Source organism: Leuciscus leuciscus (genome assembly GCF_965113295.1).
Source record: "Leuciscus leuciscus genome assembly, chromosome: 1".
NCBI lineage: Eukaryota > Metazoa > Chordata > Actinopteri > Cypriniformes > Leuciscidae > Leuciscus > Leuciscus leuciscus.
The window spans coordinates 8,019,255-8,039,629 of record NC_138725.1 but is presented as its reverse complement, the minus strand read 5'-3'; the positions used below and the strand labels follow the sequence as shown (position 1 = coordinate 8,039,629).

General features: G+C 35.2%; 1 protein-coding gene across 4 annotated transcripts in view; it reads left to right on the top strand.

The window, feature by feature from the left end:
• Positions 1–20,375, top strand: part of LOC309491300 (uncharacterized protein) — a 65,094-nt gene that overhangs the window by 12,928 nt on the left and 31,791 nt on the right. The gene's annotated exons all lie outside the window — the stretch shown is intronic.

Sequence of the window (20,375 nt, the reverse complement as noted above, 5' to 3'; positions counted from 1 at the left end):
AGATAAATTTACCTCATTCATGGAAAGTTTCAAGGACAAATAATCAATTTATAAAAAGGCATCAAATTATCATAATATTTTATAGCAGTTGTCTACTTTCTACTATTACATCAGGGCTCACTTTCTTGTCCTTTCACTTTATATTTCTCTCTTTGAATTATTTTGATGTACTGAAAATTAAATGTAATATTTGTTTCTTTTATGAAGAACTGAGTGAAGTGAAGGAGGAGAGTGAAGAACTGAGTGAAATGGAGGAGGAGAGTGAAGAACTGAGTGAAGTGAAGGAGGAGAGTGAAGAACTGAGTGAAATGGAGGAGGAACATCATGTCCAACCTGGAGAAAAATCTTTGAGTCGCTCAGAGACTAAACAGACATTTTTAAAGAAAAGAAGAGCCAAGAAATCTTTCACCTGCACTCAGTGTGGGAAGAGTTTCACAACCAAACCAAGTCTTGAGATTCACATGAGGATCCACACTGGAGAGAAGCCGTTCACATGTGATCAATGTGGAAAGAGTTTCAGTCGATCATCATCCCTTAATGTTCACATGATGATCCACACCGGAGAGAAGCTGTTCTCATGTGATCAATGCAGCAAAACATTTCTTAGGGCATCAGACCTGAAGTCACACCTGACAGTTCATACGAAGGAGAAGCCGCATTCATGTTCTGTGTGTGGAAAGAGTTTTTCACTGCTGCAATATTTACATAGACATGAGAAAATACACACTGGTGTGAGAGAGTACATGTGCTTTGAGTGTGAGAAGACTTTTACTGCAGCGAACAGTTTAAAACGGCACCAGAGAATTCACACTGGAGAAAAACCTTACAAGTGTTCACACTGTGACAAGAGATTCAGTCGGTCAGCAAATCTGAGATCACATGAGAGGATCCACACTGGAGAAAAACCTTACAAGTGTTCACACTGTGACAAGAGATTCAGTCGGTCAGCACATCTGAGATCACATGAGAGGATCCACAGCAGAGAGAAGCTGCACACGTGTGATCAGTGCGGGACAAGTTTCTCTTTTAAAAGTGACCTGAAGATACATATGAAGATCCATACAGTGGAGAAACCACATCACCTCAGTCTGAGATCACGGTAAGTAGTTTATTTTCATGTGCTGAGCAACAAAGTCTCTTCTGTGTAAGTTAGACTAACATCACCCTATAGCCAAATCTCTCCTCTCCACCTATAGCCGGTGTGTGGTGAGCACAGGACACTTTGTTGATTGATTGATATCTATTAACTCGTGTTCAATCCAACAGGAATGTCTTAATTTGTCAGTTCAGATCAATGCAAAAATACACAAATTCACTCTCTGACAGTAGGTGGCGCTCATGTAAAGCAGAAATACAGCACTATACAGGGCTCTAGACTGAGACTAAATGGTCACATTTTTCAAAATTTTTATTAGAGAGAGCTGCCATTTCTGCTGCATACGAGAAACATCACACAGCAAACGAAAGCAGAATGAAACCACACTACTCGTCTGAGCTGCGCAGCGCAAACAGTTTATCAGCTCGGAGCAATACTAGACAGCGGTTTACTCGTGAGCCGAACTCGATCACGCAACAACATTACTACACAGAGCTGGGAGATCCATTGAGAAAGCATTTTAAAGGGATAGTTCACCCAAAAAGGAAAATTAGCCCATGATTTACTCACCCTCAACTCATTCCTAGGTGTGTATGACATTCTTCTTTCAGACAAATACAATCAGAGTTATGATTTAAAAAAAGTCATATTATTAAGCAATTGAGCAATTATGGGAGTGTTCTTCAGCCCACACGACTGCAATCCTTCTCTAATGCCAGAAACAATCCCTCCAGCATCACGTGAACTGGAACAGTCAACAAAGCAAATCAATCGCTCCTTGATCTGAAGTCCCCTAATGCAAACAGAAAGTTGCTCAGTCTTTGAGGACTTTGCTTCCTCAGCAACAACAGCAAGAAAACCCGTCTCGTGTTCTTTCTTGGAAATTCATTTCACGTGCGTTTCACAAAAACGATCGCAAGCAGCTGTGCTTTAAGTGCTACTTAACCCTCTGAGGTCTGAGGTGTTTTCTGGGTCCTGGAGGTGTTCTGACATGCTCTGACATTTGTGTTTTTTTCTGTTGCTAGTGACATTTTCATGGCTAAAGTCTGATTACACTGTATTCAGCACAAACTCTGCTACAATAATATATCAGCAGCATGTATGTAAAAGTTTGTAGTTTTGAGATAATGACATTTATGCGTGGTTTGTGAAAATACAAAAAAAAAATCTCACTGAAATAAGGCCATGAAACCCATACTGATTATTTTTTCACAAGACTTTTGAAAATTGTATGACGTAGCCTAGAATATTTGCTCCAAAACTATGTGAAACTCACCCTGACTGCTCATTCAGATAAGACAATATATTGATTTTAAATTTCTAAGACGTGTTTTGTGTGAAAAAGCCTTATGCGAAAAGGCGTGATCATCTCATGAATATGTAAGGCTTCAACACCTGAGAAAGACAAAGACACTCCCCTAACTGCCCTATTAGGAGCTATCAGGCCCTGTCATTCAGAGCAACCTTGCACAAAGAATGAGGAGATTTAAAAAAGAATGGCTTTTAGATTGTTTGGATTTATTTACAACACAAAATAATCCAAAAATACAAATGACAAAAGAGCACATTGAAAACAATGATCCAAAGACAGAGACCTTTGTGCCATTCCTAAAAAACATTGTACATACCTTTCATTTCCAAGGTGTTTGATTTTCACTTTACCATGTTCATATACAGAGACTCATGTGAATGTTGAAGTCAGCAGGACTAAAAAACTGTGAACATACTGATATCAAGAGAAACTATAGGGCTGCACGATTTTGGGAATAGATTCTTTTTAAAATTCACAGAATACACACACACACACACACACCCACACACACACACACCCACACACACACACACACACACACACACACACACACACACACACACACACACACACACACACGTTTCCAACAATATATAATGAACACCAGGTTTGTTGTGCCTTGTAGGCATAGGCTACGCAGTGCTGCATAAAATAATAATAACAATAAATTAAATCTTCCAAAAGATTTCAAGAACAACTACGCTAGAGAAAAATATATTGATTATCATATGTTACTTCAAATGTTTCCATTCGTTATGATGATATGAAATGAGATAATAGTAAAAACATAAAGCCTAATGTTTGGTGCATTTTTCCTTTCAAACGCAATCGCGCTCCAAAATATGATACATTCAAACGCACAGCGCGCTCCAAAATATGATACATTCAAACGCACAGCGCGCTCCAAAATATGATACATTATGGTTATACATATCTATGTTTGAGCAGATATCCACAAACAGTATTTAACAGTAAACACGGGTCTAAATAGTATAATATTCACCATATATCTAGCAACAGTTCAACTGCAATGTGAAGTTTATGCAACAATACCATAAACTAATAAGTAAGAATTTCTTACCTTACATCTTTCTTGTCTTCAAATCACGTTCTTCTTCTTCTGAGTTAAATCCAATGTAAGCTCAGACGTGTCTTCCAAACTCGACGAAAAGCAGAGACTTGTGAAGTGTTTTGGTGTTTTGTGTTTGAGGTAACGAGGGCGTTTGCGTTCCATGTGGAGATTTGCATGTGAATCTCTTTTGCGCGAGTGGGCGTGGTCGAATTAAAAAGTAATTAGCAAGCGTTTGAGAAGCTGGACATCCTGTTGGTTTTATACAAATTACTTAAACAGAGAATATTTGTTTTCAGTTTGAATTCGATCATTTAAAAGTACACACTTAAATGTTTATAAAGGTAAATGGCTCATAAATGTGTGAGAAGTATTCGCTGAGTTTTGTTTCAGTTTATAGACGTGCTCAAGAAAAAAAAGTGCAGAATGCACACCCTGTTTATTTTCTTTATTTTACAAAAGCACAATGTTTTGATTTGATTGTAAGTGGACACATACAAAAGTAGAAATATCACAGATTATTTTTTTATATTTCTTTTTTCTGTATAACCATAAATGACGGAGTAATTTAAGTTTATGTTGCTGCAATGTGAAAAAAATCCAGCAAAACGCGTCGGCGCGTTTCTCGACCTCAGAGGGTTAAAGGGTTACTCTCGCCAAAATCGAACCTAGGCTCTTTTTGTTTATCTAGTCGAGTCAAACATTTGTGCAAAAGTATAATTAGAATGGAAACTCCACTTTTAAGTTTGACCGTATTTTCGTTTTCGGTCAAAATGCCTTTTGAATGGGAGTGAATGGGGCACAACAACGAGAGCATCAAAATCGCTATTTTTAAAACATTAAGGAGACTCGAAACAACATGAAACTGTGCTTGAAGTATCACCAGGGGCTCTACATATGAACTAGAGCATTGACAACATTGAGTTTACTAAAAATAAAAAATTTCAAAACCTTTCTTTTTAGCAAACTTTGTGTTGTTAATGCTTGAGAAAGTCAACTTACTGAAATCCTTAAAACATGTAGATCAGGAGCGCTTCCCGGATTCACTTATCTTGGTAGAGGTGCTCTTTGGAAGAGGTAGAGTAGATTTCAAACAAAAGAAAAACTCCAAGGCACTCTCCTGGAATATTAAAAAATGCCTTTATTTTATGGCATAGTCAAAAGAGACTTTTAAAATGACTCCAACGCGTTTCAGCACACTGGCCTTCGTCAGGGAATCAAACAGCTGTAAAGGGTTACAAGTGTCTTTATAGTGGAAAAACCCCAATAATCAACTCCTCCCACTAGAAACAAAACTACCAAAAAACTACAAACATGGATGTCTGATACAACATGTCACCATAATAGCATTTAGAAAAAAAAACAAAAAAAAAAACATTGGTGAAAGTAAATAATGTCAAATCTACAAAAGGCTTTACAGAAAAACCGTTAAATCTAGCTCATCATTTAAACCCGGATATTTAGTGGCCTGTAGGGCTGTAGCTATCGATTATTTTAGTAATCAAGTATTCTACGGATAATTCCATCGATTAATCGAGTAATCGGATAAAAAATTGTGGTAATAAAAATAGATCCAAGTGAACAACAGCCTTTAAAATTACTTAAAGACAAATAGGTAACACTTTACAATATGGTTCATTAGTTACTAAGAATGAACAATATTGATTTCTACAGCATTTATTAATCTTAGTTCATGTTAATTTCAACATTTGCTAATACATTATTAAAATTAAAGGTTGTATTTGTTAACATTATTTGTAATGAACTAGCAAGGGTTAAACTTTTATTTTGAAATCGCAATGAACAACAATTCGCACATGAGAATATATGCGATTGCGAATATATTTCTGAATATATTCAGAAACATACTTATGTATTCTCCTGTGTTGGCGAAGATTTATAAATGAGCTGCGTTACGAATCTTGTGAAACTGCGCAGACTGCGTGCAGATGAACGTTATAAGCCACACAAACTCACAGCATGCAAAGATGGAGTTTGAGAAACCCGAGACGCTCCACGCATATAAAATGACAGTAAGTTACTATGAAACACGCATCCGGGGTTTTGCGTTCCCAAATGCACATTATTGGAAACTTAAACAAACAGCACATGCAGAGACTGAGTATGTTTGGAGCAGCGTTTACTGTGAACGGAGCTGAGGTACTTTTAACACAATCTGCACGCATGCAAATAATTAAACCGTCATGCTTTCTCTGTGGGAGAAAAAAAACAGCGCACATATTTATTTAACTTAATCTTAGCCTTTGTGATTTCACGATATCATGATTGTAAACAGTTAAATATATCGCGTAGCCTTAGAAAACTGTGTAATAATGCGGTTCATGGACTCTCGTCTGTGGAATGCGCCACTTCCGGTATTTTGCCGGTTACTCGACACGGGTAAATTGCAATCGAGGATTTTTTTAAATCGAGTACTCGACTTAAATCGAGGAATCGTTACAGCCCTAGTGGCCTGTAATTTAAAAATCCAGAAAGCCTCCCTTTGATTGAGTTGGCACTGTCTATCACCTTTTCTTATCGACATGGGGATATGATCAATTCCATAGGCTTGTAAAGTTGATGGGTTACTATTATGCTGCAGAAAATGCTTGGCCATAGGATAGTTGAGATTACTCATACGAATAGCATATTTGTGTTCTGCCAATCTATCCTGAAAGCGTCTTTTTGTTCTACCAATGTAAAAGACTTTACATTCTGTGCATTCCAACTTGTAAATAACAAATGTGGTTTTGCAGTTTATAAAATGATTGATAGTGTACTCTTTCTGAGAGATACAGTCTTTAAAAGTTTTGGTCTGGACAACATTAGTACAGTGATTACAGTGATGACATTTATAGGACCCCTTTGGTTTAGTTTTCAACCAAGTTGGTTGGTCATTTGGTTGAAGATGACTATGGACTAATTTGTCTTGTAAAGTTGGACATCTCCTGAAACTGATTAAAGGTGGTTCCTTGAAAGTCTCCCTTAGTGTTGTATCACTCTGAATGATACTCCAATTGTTCTTAACTATCTGTTTAATTCTTTCTGCCTCTGTGCTATATGCTGTCGCAAAAACCACTCTGTCATTTTTCAGTGTGGGACCACTTCTTTTTTGTAATAGAGTTGGTCTGTCCCGACTACTAGCTTTTGTATAAGCTGTCTGAATGATAGCGTTTTTGTATCCCCTTGCCTGGAAACGTGCCGCCATGTCCTCCGATCTAATTTTAAAATAATTTTCCTGGTCACAAATCCGTCGCACTCGTTGGAACTGCCCTAATGGAATATTCTCTTTTAGCCTCTTAGGGTGGAAACTTTTTGCATGGAGGATTGTATTTCTGTCTGTTGGTTTTCTATATAAAGATGTATGTAAGGTACCTTGATTGTCTTTATAAATACAAAGATCTAAGAAGTTTATGCTTTCCTTACTGTAGCAAAGATCCAGTTTAATATTTGAATTCGTATTGTTCAGAAATCTGTGAAAAGCTTGTAGTTCAATTTCAGATCCCGACCAAACTAGACAGATGTCATCAATATATCTTCCCCACCAAACAATGTGGCTTAAGAAATGGTTCCTATCATTACTGAACACAAAATCTTCTTCCCATTTACCTAGATAAAGGCCAGCATACGAGGGGCTATAACAAGCCCCCATAGCACAACCTTTAATCTGTTTGAACAGTTTATCTTGAAATAAGAAAATATTATTGGTTAAAGACCATCGCGTCAAGACAAGTAGAAAATCATTAGGAGGCATTTCAGACTCCGGTCGAGCATTCATAAAAAATCTTAGTGCTGACAAACCCTGTTCATGATCAATGGTTGTATATAGTGACTCAACATCCATAGTGGCTAGAATTATATCTCTATCAATATTTTTCAGTTCCTCAATCTTATTCAAAACATCTGTAGTATCCTGTAAATATGCAGGTAGTGAGGACAAAAGAGGTTTGATAAAATAATCCACATATTTAGATATTGGCTCAATAAGACTCTCATTGCCTGATATAACAGGTCTACCTGGAGGATTCTCCACAGATTTATGTATCTTAGGAAGCATATAGAATGACGCCATACGTGGATTATCATTAAATAGAAACTCGCTTTCATTGTTTGTAATCCAACCCTTTTCCTTGGCCTCCCTAAGTATCTCTTTTAAATCTTCTTTAAGAGACTCAGTTGGATTATGTGTTAGAGGTTGGTAAAATTCAATATTACAGAGCTGACGATGAGCTTCTTTGATATACATATCTTTGCTCCAAACCACAATAGCGCCACCCTTATCTGCTTTTTTAATGACAATAGCATCATCTTTTAACAGTGTTTCTAAAGCAGTCTTTTCTTTGTGAGACAGGTTACTGTGAGCTGGTGTTCCTTTATTTTTATTTTTAAACAAATTCTCAATATCAAAATTCACCTTCTTCTCAAATGTATTTAAAGCTGCATTTTGAAACAATGGACAAAAAGTAGATCTGGGTTTGAAAAGAGTTTTAGACACAAGAGAATCAGTCTGACCTGTGTCCGAGGAACTTGCCAAGGAAGTAGGACTTCTATTATACCATGCCTTCAGATGTAGATTTCTGTAGAATCTGAACAAGTCAATTTTAGTCTTAAATTCATTCGCTGAGCAGGTAGGGGCAAAGGATAATCCTTTGGAGAGGACTTTGATGCTGTCTTCTATTTCAGTGGTTCCCAACCTTTTTTTGTCTGAGACCCCCTTTTTCCCAAGAAAATATTTTAGGGCCCCCCTTCACATTTAATGATATTTTCGCTCTTGTAAGCTTGCAGCAAGGATGACAAAATATGTTGTTTTCAAACAAACGGTATGTTTACAATAAACAGATATGTTTATGAACAAATAATAGCCTATAATATTGAAAATACAATAACAAAAACATTAGTAGGCCCTTTGTAATTTAAAAATGTAAGCCTAGGAGTAGCCTATAAATTTGCCCTATTTTAAATGCAATAACAAAAATATCAGTATTCACACTTGTGTGTAGGTAAAAAAATAATGAATATAGGCTATTACTAAATGACTTCTGTCTGGGGCCTCAATACTTGCATGTTATTTGTGAGGCTTTATCAATGTGAGGCTTTATTTTTTAGGCTTTTGGCGCTATAGCGAGCGATAACAAACATGGGTTTATTAACAGAATAATGCGTCTTTCGGAAGAACATTGTAGCCGGAACTACTTCTCTCTCTGTGTGCGTCTATGACGAGTAACGCAGGTACTGGGCTACTCCGCAGCGGCAGCGATCCGAACCAGTGTAAAATAGTCCCAATGTCCCACTTATTATAGGTGTACCATAGAAAACACGGTTTGGAAAATGGATTCATGATTAACTCGCTCATTATATAAATTTTGAACAGAAAAAAGTTAAGGACTTTTATTTAATACAAATTGCTCAAAACTTTTCAAAATATGACGCGACCCCCCACAGAGCTCGCTGAGGCCCCCTTGTGGGCCGCGACCCCCCTGTTGGGAACCGATGCTCTATTTGACCCAAATTTACCAAAACTCTATCTCCTTCTAGAGCTTTAACTCTACATACTCCAAACTCGGCTCAGACCTTCAGACTATTCTGACTTGGTCAGATCTATCTATCTATCTTTTTAACTAATCTTTTTTTCTTTCAAACTAATCTTTCTTTCTTTCTTTCTTTCTTTCTTTCTTTCTTTCTTTCTTTCTTTCTTTCTTTCTATTTTTCTTTCTTTCTAACTAATATTTCTTTCTTTCTAACTAATCTTTCTTTTTTTCTAACTAATCTTTCTTTCTAATCAATCTTTCTTTCTTTCCAACTAATCTTTATTTCTAAATAATCTATCTTTCTTTCTAACTAATCTAGCTTTCTTTCTTTCTTTCTCTTTCTAACTCATCTATTTTTCTTTCTTTCTAACTAATATTTCTTTCTTTCTTTCTTTCTTTCTTTCTTTCTTTCTTTCTTTCTTTCTAACTAATCTATCTTTCTTTCTTTCTCTTTCTAACTCATCTATCTTTATTTCTTTCCAACAAATCTTTCTTTCTAACTAATCTATATTTCTTTCTTTCTCTTTCTAACTTATCTATTTTTCTTTTTCTAACTAATCTTTCTTTATTTCTTTCTAACTAATCTTTCTTTCTTTCTAATCAATCTTTCTTTCTTTCCAACTAATCTTTCTTTCTAACTAATCTGTCTTTCTTTCTAACTAATCTAGCTTTCTTTCTTTCTCTTTCTAGCTCATCTATTTGTCTTTCTTTCTTTCTTTCTTTCTTTCTTTCTAACTAATATATATATTTCTTTCTTTATTTCTCTTTCTAACTCATCTATCTTTCTTTCTAACTAATCTATCTTTCTTTCTTTATAACTAATCTTTATTTTAACTAATCTATCTTTCTTTCTCTTTGTAACTCATCTATCTTTCTTTCTAACTAATCTTTCTTTCTTTCTAATCAATCTTTCTTTCTTTCCAACTAATCTTTATTTCTAACTAATCTCTTTCTTTTATAACTAATCTAGCTTTCTTTCTTTCTCTTTCTAGCTCATCTATTTGTCTTTCTTTCTTTCTAACTAATATCTTTCTTTATTTCTTTCTTTCTTTCTCTTTCTAACTCATCTATCTTTCTTTCTTTCTAACTAATCTATCTTTCTTTCTTTATAACTAATCTTTATTTTAACTAATCTATCTTTCTTTCTCTTTGTAACTCATCTATCTTTCTTTCTAACTAATCTCTTTCTTTCTTTCTTTCTTTCTTTCTAACTAATCTTTCTTTCTAACTAATCTTTCTTTCTAACTAATATTTCTTTCTTTCTAACTAATCTTTGTTTTTAACTTATCTATTTATCTTTTTAACATATATATCTATCTCTTTCTAACTAATCTGTCTTTCTTTCTAACTAATCTCTTTCTTTCTAACTAATCTTTCTTTCTTTCTTTCTAACTAATCTATCTTTCTTTCTAACTAACTAATCTTTCTTTCTAATTAATCTTTCTTTCTTAGTAATCTATCTTTACAGTTTTTCTCAGTCGCTTTGGTGCATTTCTCACATCACTATTTACAGTTCTCAAAACAATTAGTACAAACTGCAAAACCTAGTTGATAACCTGCAAAAGCGTGTCACTTGCTCAAAATGGAGATAGCTCATTCCTCAAAAGCAAGTACTCATGTCAATGAAAGTGTCAGTGTCATCAAGATGAGCGTCCTGACACCATTGTTTATGAACAAGATAGTCAAATGGCTTTGTCATGTTTTCATTGTGACAGTTTACTCTGTAAATGTGTTCCAATGCAAAAAAGTCAGATCTTGGTGACACTACCTGAAAATGCTCAAGACAGCACTATATACTATTTGCACAGCCATTTGAAAAATACAGTAAAGTTACACATTACTGTATTTAGTGAGGTAAGTACAAGACACTGAATATGTATGTTTCACATTTTTACTGCATATGCTCTTAGCAATTCTAATTTGTTCACAGCATTTTGCAAAAGAAAGAATACACCCTTATTTACAACAAACATAAACTCCCTTTGGGTAGAGCTGTGCACAACTGGAAACAATATTGCAGTATTGGAACTGAACATACACAACATAGTACTGTAATCATTCATGCACATCCAGACGTTCCTCTCTGTCTGGTATTGTTCAATTTAGGAGACATTTTCAGGAAAAAAAGATTTTAAAAAATGTGTAAAATTTGTTTGACAGATTTTGACAACTAGTTCAACATTTTTGTATGTAATGACTCAAGCAATGAAATGAGGACTATTAGTTTTATATGGAATGACTATTCAGCATTCACAAGTATAGTTAATTTTGACTGACATGACATAAGCAAATGATAATGTTATAGAACAGCAGAGAGTTGTATGAAAGCAATTGATGCATGTCCAAAAGCATTTGCAATTTGTTAGAAGGAATGAGAAACTGCTACTATGATGTGCACAAATGACTAAATGTTGTGGAGGTTGAACTAACTGTTGTGCAAATGTAAATAGTGATGTGAGAAATGCACCAAAGTGACTGAGAAAAACTGTAAGAACCCGGTAATCAATCTATCTATCTATCTATCTATCTATCTATCTATCTATCTATCTATCTATCTATCTATCTATCTATCTATCTATCTATCTAATCTTTCTTTCCTAGTAACTAATCTTTCTTTCTTTTTAACTTATCTATCTATCTATCTATCTATCTATCTATCTATCTATCTATCTATCTATCTATCTATCTATCTATCTATCTATCTATCTATCTATCTATCTATCTATCTATCTATCTTTCTTTCCAACTAATCTTTCTTTCTTAGTAACTAATCTTTCTGTCTAACTAATCTTTCTTTCTTTCTTTTTTTCTTTTTAACTAATCTATCTATCTATCTATCTATCTATCTATCTATCTATCTATCTATCTATCTATCTTTCTAATTAATCTTTCTTTCCAACTAATCTTTCTTTCTTAGTAACTAATCTTTCTTTCTTTCTTTTTAACTAATCTATCTATCTATCTATCTATCTATCTATCTATCTATCTATCTATCTTTCTAATTAATCTTTCTTTCCAACTAATCTTTCTTTCTTAGTAACTAATCTTTCTTTCTAACTAATCTTTCTTTCTTTTTAACTTTATCTATCTATCTATCTATCTATCTATCTATCTATCTATCTATCTACTATTTATATATCTTTCTAACTAATCTTTCTGTCTTTCTAACTTATCTTTCTTTCTTGCTAATCTTTCTTTCTTTCTTTCTTTCTTTTTTAACTTATCTATCTATCTATCTATCTATCTATCTATCTATCTATCTATCTAATCTTTTTCTTTCTATCTAACTATTCTTCCTTTCAAATGAATTTTTCTTTCTTTCTGACTAATATTTTTTTTTCTTTCTATCTAACTATTCTTCCTTTCAAATGAATTTTTCTTTCTTTCTGACTAATATTTTTTTTCTTTCTAATTAATATTTCTTTCTTTCTAACTAATCTTTCTTTCTTTCTAATAATTATTTCTAATCTATCTATCATTCTAACTCATCTATCTTTTTCTTTCTAACTAATCTTTTTCTTTCTTTCTAACTATTCTATCAAACTTTAAACTACATTAAACTTCAAACTATTTTAACTTCAAACTACTTTAAACTTCTTCAAACTCTCTGGTCCAGCTTTCTCAAGCCAACTTAAAGTTTGTCTCAACAAACTTTTTTTTTCTAGTTGTTTTCATCTGATGTGCATTTTCAATGAGGCCAATAACCTATAAAAGCACAAACCTACAGCAAAATGGCTGAACCAAAAAAAAACAGAATGAGGAGATTAATGTCATTTTAGAGGAGGTGGAGCTATACAAACATACTTTTTCAGCAGGTTTAAGGGCAGCCATACAAATAAACAAAAACAAAAAATCTGGGAGGATATTGCTACAAAACTGACTTCAACTAGGGGCATTAAACGATCAGGGAAGGAGGTCAGGAAGAAGTGGCAGGACTTGCTAAAAGGAAAATAGCACTGCAGAGGACAACATTTAATAAAACAGGTACTGGGCCCAATGAGTCCCCCCTTCTCACAGCAGAGGAAGAATAGGCCAATACTTGGCACAAGTGCTTCAGATGGCATTTGTGGTGGTATATTCATTCATGGAGGAGTAGGAGTAACTCAACCTGAGCCTGAGTCAGGTCCTTCATACTCAGAGGAACTATCAGTTTCATCTGCCATCTCCTTGTCCTCCAAACAACCCTCCCAGGCCTCAGCCTCCATCTTCTGTTGTCCAGACTGCAGCCACAACACCTCAGCAGTTTGAGGATGTGTGTAGCTGTAGTCAGGACATATGAGAGTACAGGGAGGAAGATGAAGAGGTGGTGGAGGAGGAGGATGAAGATGGCATGATGGGACCACATGATGGCCATCCAAGAAATGCCCAATACATGGCGGGTTTTCGTGCATGTGAGCATGTTTTTAGTTCATCCCTATTTTCCCCAGTCTTTGAAGCATATTACATCTTTAATAATTATAATCTAAATTAAATGAATGAACAAGAAAAAAAATAAGATTAAATAATTTAAAAAGAATTCGATTTTTCTGCCCTTTTTAATTATTTCATTAATACATTAAACAAAAAACGAGTAATAAAGTGTACAATAAAGTACAATCAAAACCTTATATTTATGATCACACTGCACTTCATTACTCTGTCTTCTTACGATGCTTCATTACTCCAGAGCACTCGTAGATCTACGATGATTTTCAAGTGCTACTTAAGCCACGATGCTTTTGGGAAACAGACCGTAATATTAAGATCAGTCGTACGATCGCTTTTACGAACTTACGAATCGGTGAGTGGCGGCTGGTGAAAACTATCTTAGGTGGGGCTGTGCCATATTCAGTTTCAATAGTCTGGTAACCATAGGAGCCATCAGGTCTTTTAGCGTTGTGGCTCTTCCTCAAGACATCCGTCAAACATCCACCCTTCTCTCATTCAAAAACTTCTTAAACACATTTTCTTCTCTGAATATTACTCTTCAGCTCACAGACTGTAAATTCTACCTTATTATATGTTGTTTGTTTGAATCCCTCTTTGTTTGTATCTTTATCCTAACGTTGACCTCTGTATTACTTTCTGCAGTCACTCCTTTTTCAGTAAGGGACAATATTTGCCCCCTTAAAGGACAATTCCGGTGAAAAATGAACCTAGGGGTAATTAACACATGGTTACCGAGTCGATCGTTCCCTGGGATGCGTTTTCATGATAATCGAATATAAAGAGTTTTATCTCTAAAAACAGATTCGCTTATAACGCTAGTATATGGGGCACAGAGTAAGTAAAAGTAAATCGCTAGTTAATACCACTAACAAGGCTCAAAATAGCCTCACACTAACACGGTAGCATAATGAGGGTCCCTGCATGCAAACCGAAGCATTGAGGGTATTTTGAGCCTTGTTAGTGCTATTAACTAGCCATTTAATTTTACTTACTCTGAGCCCCATATACTAGCGTTATAAGCTAATCTGTTTTTAGAGATAAAACTCTTTATATTCGATTATCATGAAAAACACATCCCAGGGAACGATCGACTCGGTAACCATGTATTAATTACCCCTAGGTTCATTTTTCACCGGAATTGTCATTTAAATCGATATAGTTCCAGTGCATTTTTTACCTTTACAAATGCCTTTATAAAATAAATAATGCTCTAGCGCCCTCTATTGGCCAGCCGCCCCTGCTGAGCTGATGAATATATAATGTACTGATGATATTCAGTGGCATTTGAGTTAATTTCTGCTGTTGGTTTTCTCTTAACCCGGAGAATACAATACAGTCGAGTCTGCCTTATTTTATATATTCAGACTCCATATTTTCTGTCTCTTTCAGAGATGTCTGTGATCGGCTCCAGTCCAGATGATCCGGGTTCTTCTGATGGGGAGAACCGGCTCTGGGAAAAGCTCATCTGGAAACACTATACTGGGAGAAAATAGGCTTAAAGTTAAGAAGAAACAAGAAGCTGAAGTGGATTCTCCAGATCTACTGGATCCATATCTGAATCTGGAGATGATGATGATGATGAGAGAACAGCTCGTCTCTCGACACACCTGCAGTTTATGATAATGAACTCAGTAAAGTGGAGATTGTAGCTGAAATAGTAAAGTTTATTATATTCTTGTCTCCTGGACTACACACTTAAAGTGGATTGGAAAAAAACACATACCTATGGACTAAACACGTGATGCGCATGTGCACGCCGTCTGCGTTTTCACGGGTTTGCGTTTTTGAGGTTTGCGCAGAGAACTTTTTTTCAACATTTTTCAGGGCTTGCAGCTTGATCCTATTACAGGGTTTGCGTTCTCGATCCTCAGGCACTGTTTGGTGCGGATTACTTCATGTAATTATTGATTAAACTCTTTACTCATTTTATCAGCATCTCATTGTTATTGTCCATTTTCTTATTTTCTGCTGATTCTGCTTTAATTAGGAATAATTTTAGTTCTGAAAGTCATGAAGTATCCTGATATGATTGCTTTTTGAGATTTCCATGTTTTCATTTTCTCAATAGAGCTTTTAAATGCCTAATAAATTATATTTCACTGCACACATGATTGACATTGATTGAGATTGCTGTCTGTCTACATTATTAACAGTTTCATATCCAGTATCATATATACATTTCAAAGAGTTTGTTCTAGTCAGATTGAAGTTCATTCACACCATGAGGCTTCATGAAGTCAGAACAATCACTATGAACTTTAAACAACACCAGCCCCGGCTCCAGCTTTGAGATGTAGGGTGGGCCAAGTGAAACTCCTAGTTTTAACATTATTTTTTACCCGTAACAAAACTTTATTTTATAACAAAAGAGGCGGGTCTTGATATTTGCAGGGCTCAACACAAATGAGCTTTTCTACAGGTTCATTCTGGTTCAGATTTTTACTTGCACTGCAATAATCTTCACTGGACCATCACACAAAAAATATTGTAAGTATTTTAATAAATATAAAGACATGTAAACAGTGCAAGTAAAACGAACAAAGATCAGGTCTGGGGCCCCTGGGCTTGAGGTTATGTTCGGGCCCTACATATGCTGTGAATGACCTTAACTAGAACATCATTATAGAGTAGACTTGAAGAGCAATGCAACTTTGGCATAATTGTTGCCAGACAGTAATATATTTGATGCCAAAAGGAAGTCCCCAGTACTTGAAAGTAGGCTGGGAGTTCCATTGCCACACACAATGATTGTTTGGACAGATCTGGAAAACATATTTATAAACACATTTAACATTACTTTCTAACTGTTACAATGATGACGTTACAACGGATTAAACAACACACAAATGAACATACCCATTGCATGATGACAGCTGTTCATCTGGACTTGGTCTGGATCTGGAATGGTCCAGGGGCCCCACATTCCACCAATGTCAGTGGGTCTTTCACTGTACACATTGAGATTGGCAGCAACAGATACTCTGCGAGTTGTTTCAAACAAACATGATAAGTGATGGCTGCAGGATGATTAATGATGTCATCCTCACTCTGGACTTTAATTATTTCTGGAACTGGTTGGGATTCTATTAGCTCTGGGTCTAGAGTGTCATGAACAGTGTCCTCCAAGCTGATGGCCTGAAGAGCATCCAGACATATTTTTTTGTTGAATGGCACCACTAGTGCTGATTGAATAATAATAAAAAAAAAACATTTAGAAAATAAAATAATTTTCATTAAAGACAACTTTTATTTAGGAACTTACCGAACACATAAAAGTGGGATGTAATCCTCATCATCACTGTCATCATAGTCACTGGCCTCCTCTATGGTTTCCTCTTCCTCTGATGTTGAAACTTCTCTTGTGTCCTCATGTGGAGCCCATGTCCTGTCCTCAGCCCAGTCAATACTATGTAGAGTGCTTAAAATATTAGTCAATGACACTCAACACGTCAAATCTCAGAACAAATATGTATAAATACTCTTGCTTACACAGAGTTTTGAATGTGATTGAAGTCATTTTCATCTATGTCATTAATGTCGAGCGATGACATACTAACAATAAGAACATGAAAAAATAAACATTAGAGAAAATTGATGCAGATACACATAACAAAAAAATATTGTAATCCATCAGAATTTTCTCAATACCTTTAATCCATTACAGAAGTTCAGTGTTTTTTCTTACAACATTACTTATATTTTGACAATAATATTTTTAATGCCTGACTGCAGAGCCAATACTGAAGAAACGTCTACATTACATAAAGACATCTCCCAAAATTAGCTTCATGTTTCTCTCTACTATAGTTTATGTAATTTTTAAATATGTTGCACTGAATAAATTTTATAAAAAAACAACCTACCAACCATACTTTAATCCTTTCCTATTGTCCTACAACCAAGATTAACATCAGAGCTACAAAAGTTCTATTTCAAGCCAGAATACATTATAACATAAATAAAGAATCTTTCATGACTTACCTTGTCTCTAAAACACAAATAGGTGTCTCCCCAACTTCACTGCAGCCCAGAACCTCCCCAAAATCATCATCACTGTATAAAATCAAATAATTGAGGTCAAACCATAATCAGGTTTTTCACACATTTATCACAGATTAAAATTTACTTTATATACTGCGTGTCTACCAACTTGCCTCTAATTTTCAATTGTCCTTATGTTTGTACAATGAATCATACATCATAATCCTTCAGACCAAACATCTAATAACACACCATGAACCGGACCGCTGAGGCTGAACCAACATAGTGAACTTAGTAATATAGGCTTTCACAATAATTTTCATACCGATCTGAGGATGAGTCACCAACAATACTAGAAAGGGCAGGGATAGGATGCGTGGTCATCTGATGTTTGGTTGGTGTTGATGTTATATGCAAAGCACAACCCTGAAATCTACAAGAAATCATGCCATACATAATTTGTCAGGCCTGTTTTGAAATGATCTTAGTTGTGTAGTTCTTAAAAAATGAAACAAATCAAGCAGGGATACTTACTTGTCAAGCAGAAATGTGGCTAACTCTACATCGGTTTTAAATCCTTTCAGGACACGTCGCTCCCTCCACCTCTGAAAAGCCGCTCCGATATTTACCCTCGTTTTATTTCGGACTCGATCAAATTCTTTCTTTTTGGATTTTTTTTCATCGTAATCTGTCTTTTTCCGTTTACCCGTCTTTATTTTATAAGCTGGTGTCACACGAGGAATTGGCAGTTTGGTAGGGATGGACTAACTGTTGTGCAAATGTAAATAGTGATGTGAGAAATGCACCAAAGTGACTGAGAAAAACTGTAACTTATCTTTCTTTCTAACTAATCTATCTTTCTTTCTCTTTCTTTCTTTCTTTCTAACTAATCTTTCTTTCTTTCTAATATTTCTTTCTTTTTAACAAATCTTTACTACTTCAAACTTCAAACTACTTAAAACTTCTAACTACTTTTAACTTCTTCAAACTCTCTGGTCCGGCTTTCTCAAGCCAACTTAAAGTTTGTCTCAACAAACTTTTTTTTTCTAGTTATTAGGAAAAATATCGAAACGCTTTGGCCATTTTTTTGAGAAAGATGCTAATGGTCTTGTCCGATTCAATGATCTATGCTAAGCTATGCTAAAAGTGGTACCGCCAGACCCGGAGTTCGGCTGAATGGATTCGAAAACGGTAAAACTCAACTCTTTAACTCTGGGGGAGTTGTAAAATGAGCCTATATCCAAAAAGAGTGGAGTATCCCTTTAATGTTTCTTTTAGACCTGATGGACGTGAACAAGAAAGTTAAATTAGAAGCCAATAAATCTGTCTCCTGCCCTCAGTGTAAAAAACGCTTCACGTGTAAATCAAGTCTGAAGATTCACATGAGAGTTCACACTGGGAAGAAACGTCTCGGGATTTCTCTCTGAAATCACATCTTCTCATTCTGAAGAAAGACCATTTAACTGTGATCAGTGTGGTAAACTGTTTCATTGGGCATCAGTCCTGAAGAAACACCTGAAGATTCACACAAAGGAGAAGATTCATCCTTAATATTACAGCAGAAAAGACACAGCGGTGTGTGTTTCAGTGCAGAAGGCCTTTACTACAGAAGATGAACTGAAAGACCACCAGAAAATTCACACTGGAGAAGAAGGCCATGACACTTTTAAGAGAAAATTGAATCTGATATTAATTTTTAACTCATTCTTCATTGTTTTTCATTAGAACATCTAGTTTCTCTTCCACTTCTACTCTTCCATGCAAAACACAAGATATACTTTCATGTATCATTGAAACTGGACACTTTTCTTCTCTTCTTCTCTTGAGATGCTTTGGCTCTTATAAGTCAGTAAAGAGAGAGATCTGTCTCATTCACTTTTACTTAATGTTTGTATTTGCTATGTAATGATTGATTTAACTCTTTACTCATTTTATCAACATCTCATTGTCATTGACCATTTTCTTATTTTCTGCTGATTCTGCTTGAATTAGTTATTTTAGTTCTTAAAGTCATGAAGTATCCTGATATGATTGATTTTTGAGCTTTCCATGTTTTCATTTTCTCAATAGAGCTTTTAAATGCCTAATAAATTATATTTCACTGCACACATGACTGACATTGAATGAGATTGCTGTCTGTCTACATTATTAACAGGTTCACCCTTGATATCCAGTATCATAATTGAGACTATATCAGAAGATGAGAAAACCACATTAGATAGTCCATTAACAGTAGAAGATCTTAGTGAAGCTATAGGGGATATCAATAGCGGTAAAGCGCAGGGCTAGATGGGATTCCAGTAGAATTCTACAAAATATTTAATGGTGCCCTAGAATTTGAAATTGAATTTATCTTGGCATAGTTAAATAACAAGAGTTCAGTACATGGACATGACATACAGTGAGTCTCAAACACCATAGTTTTCTCCTTCTTGTTTAAAACTCGTTTTTGATCTATCTATCTATCTATCTATCTATCTATCTATCTATCTATCTATCTATCTATCTATCTATCTATCTGACTGAGCTTCCTTTGAGAAAAATAGCAGACCACCTTTTTTTAAACTGTTATTTAAAACGGTAGTCCGCTATATTTCACAAAGGAAGCCCAGGTCGTTGGCATTATATGATAAGGACATTCTGAATATGAGCCTACTATAAAATTACTTGGCTTAAAAATGCGGATTGATCATTGCAGTTATTCCAGACGTCTCCCGGTGTTATTCGTATTGGAATTGTGTAATCACAGATTATGAACAGATGTTTTCAGAGGTGGACAAAGTACACAACTTCCATACTTGAGTGAAAGTACAGATACTACTGGTCAAATATTACTCCGTTACAAGTAAAAGTTGTAAAGACCGATTTTTACTTAAGTAAAAGTACAGAAGTACTCGTTTTTAAAAGTATCTAAGTATCAAAAGTTAATGTCAATGCATTGTTTTATTATTGTTGCATTGT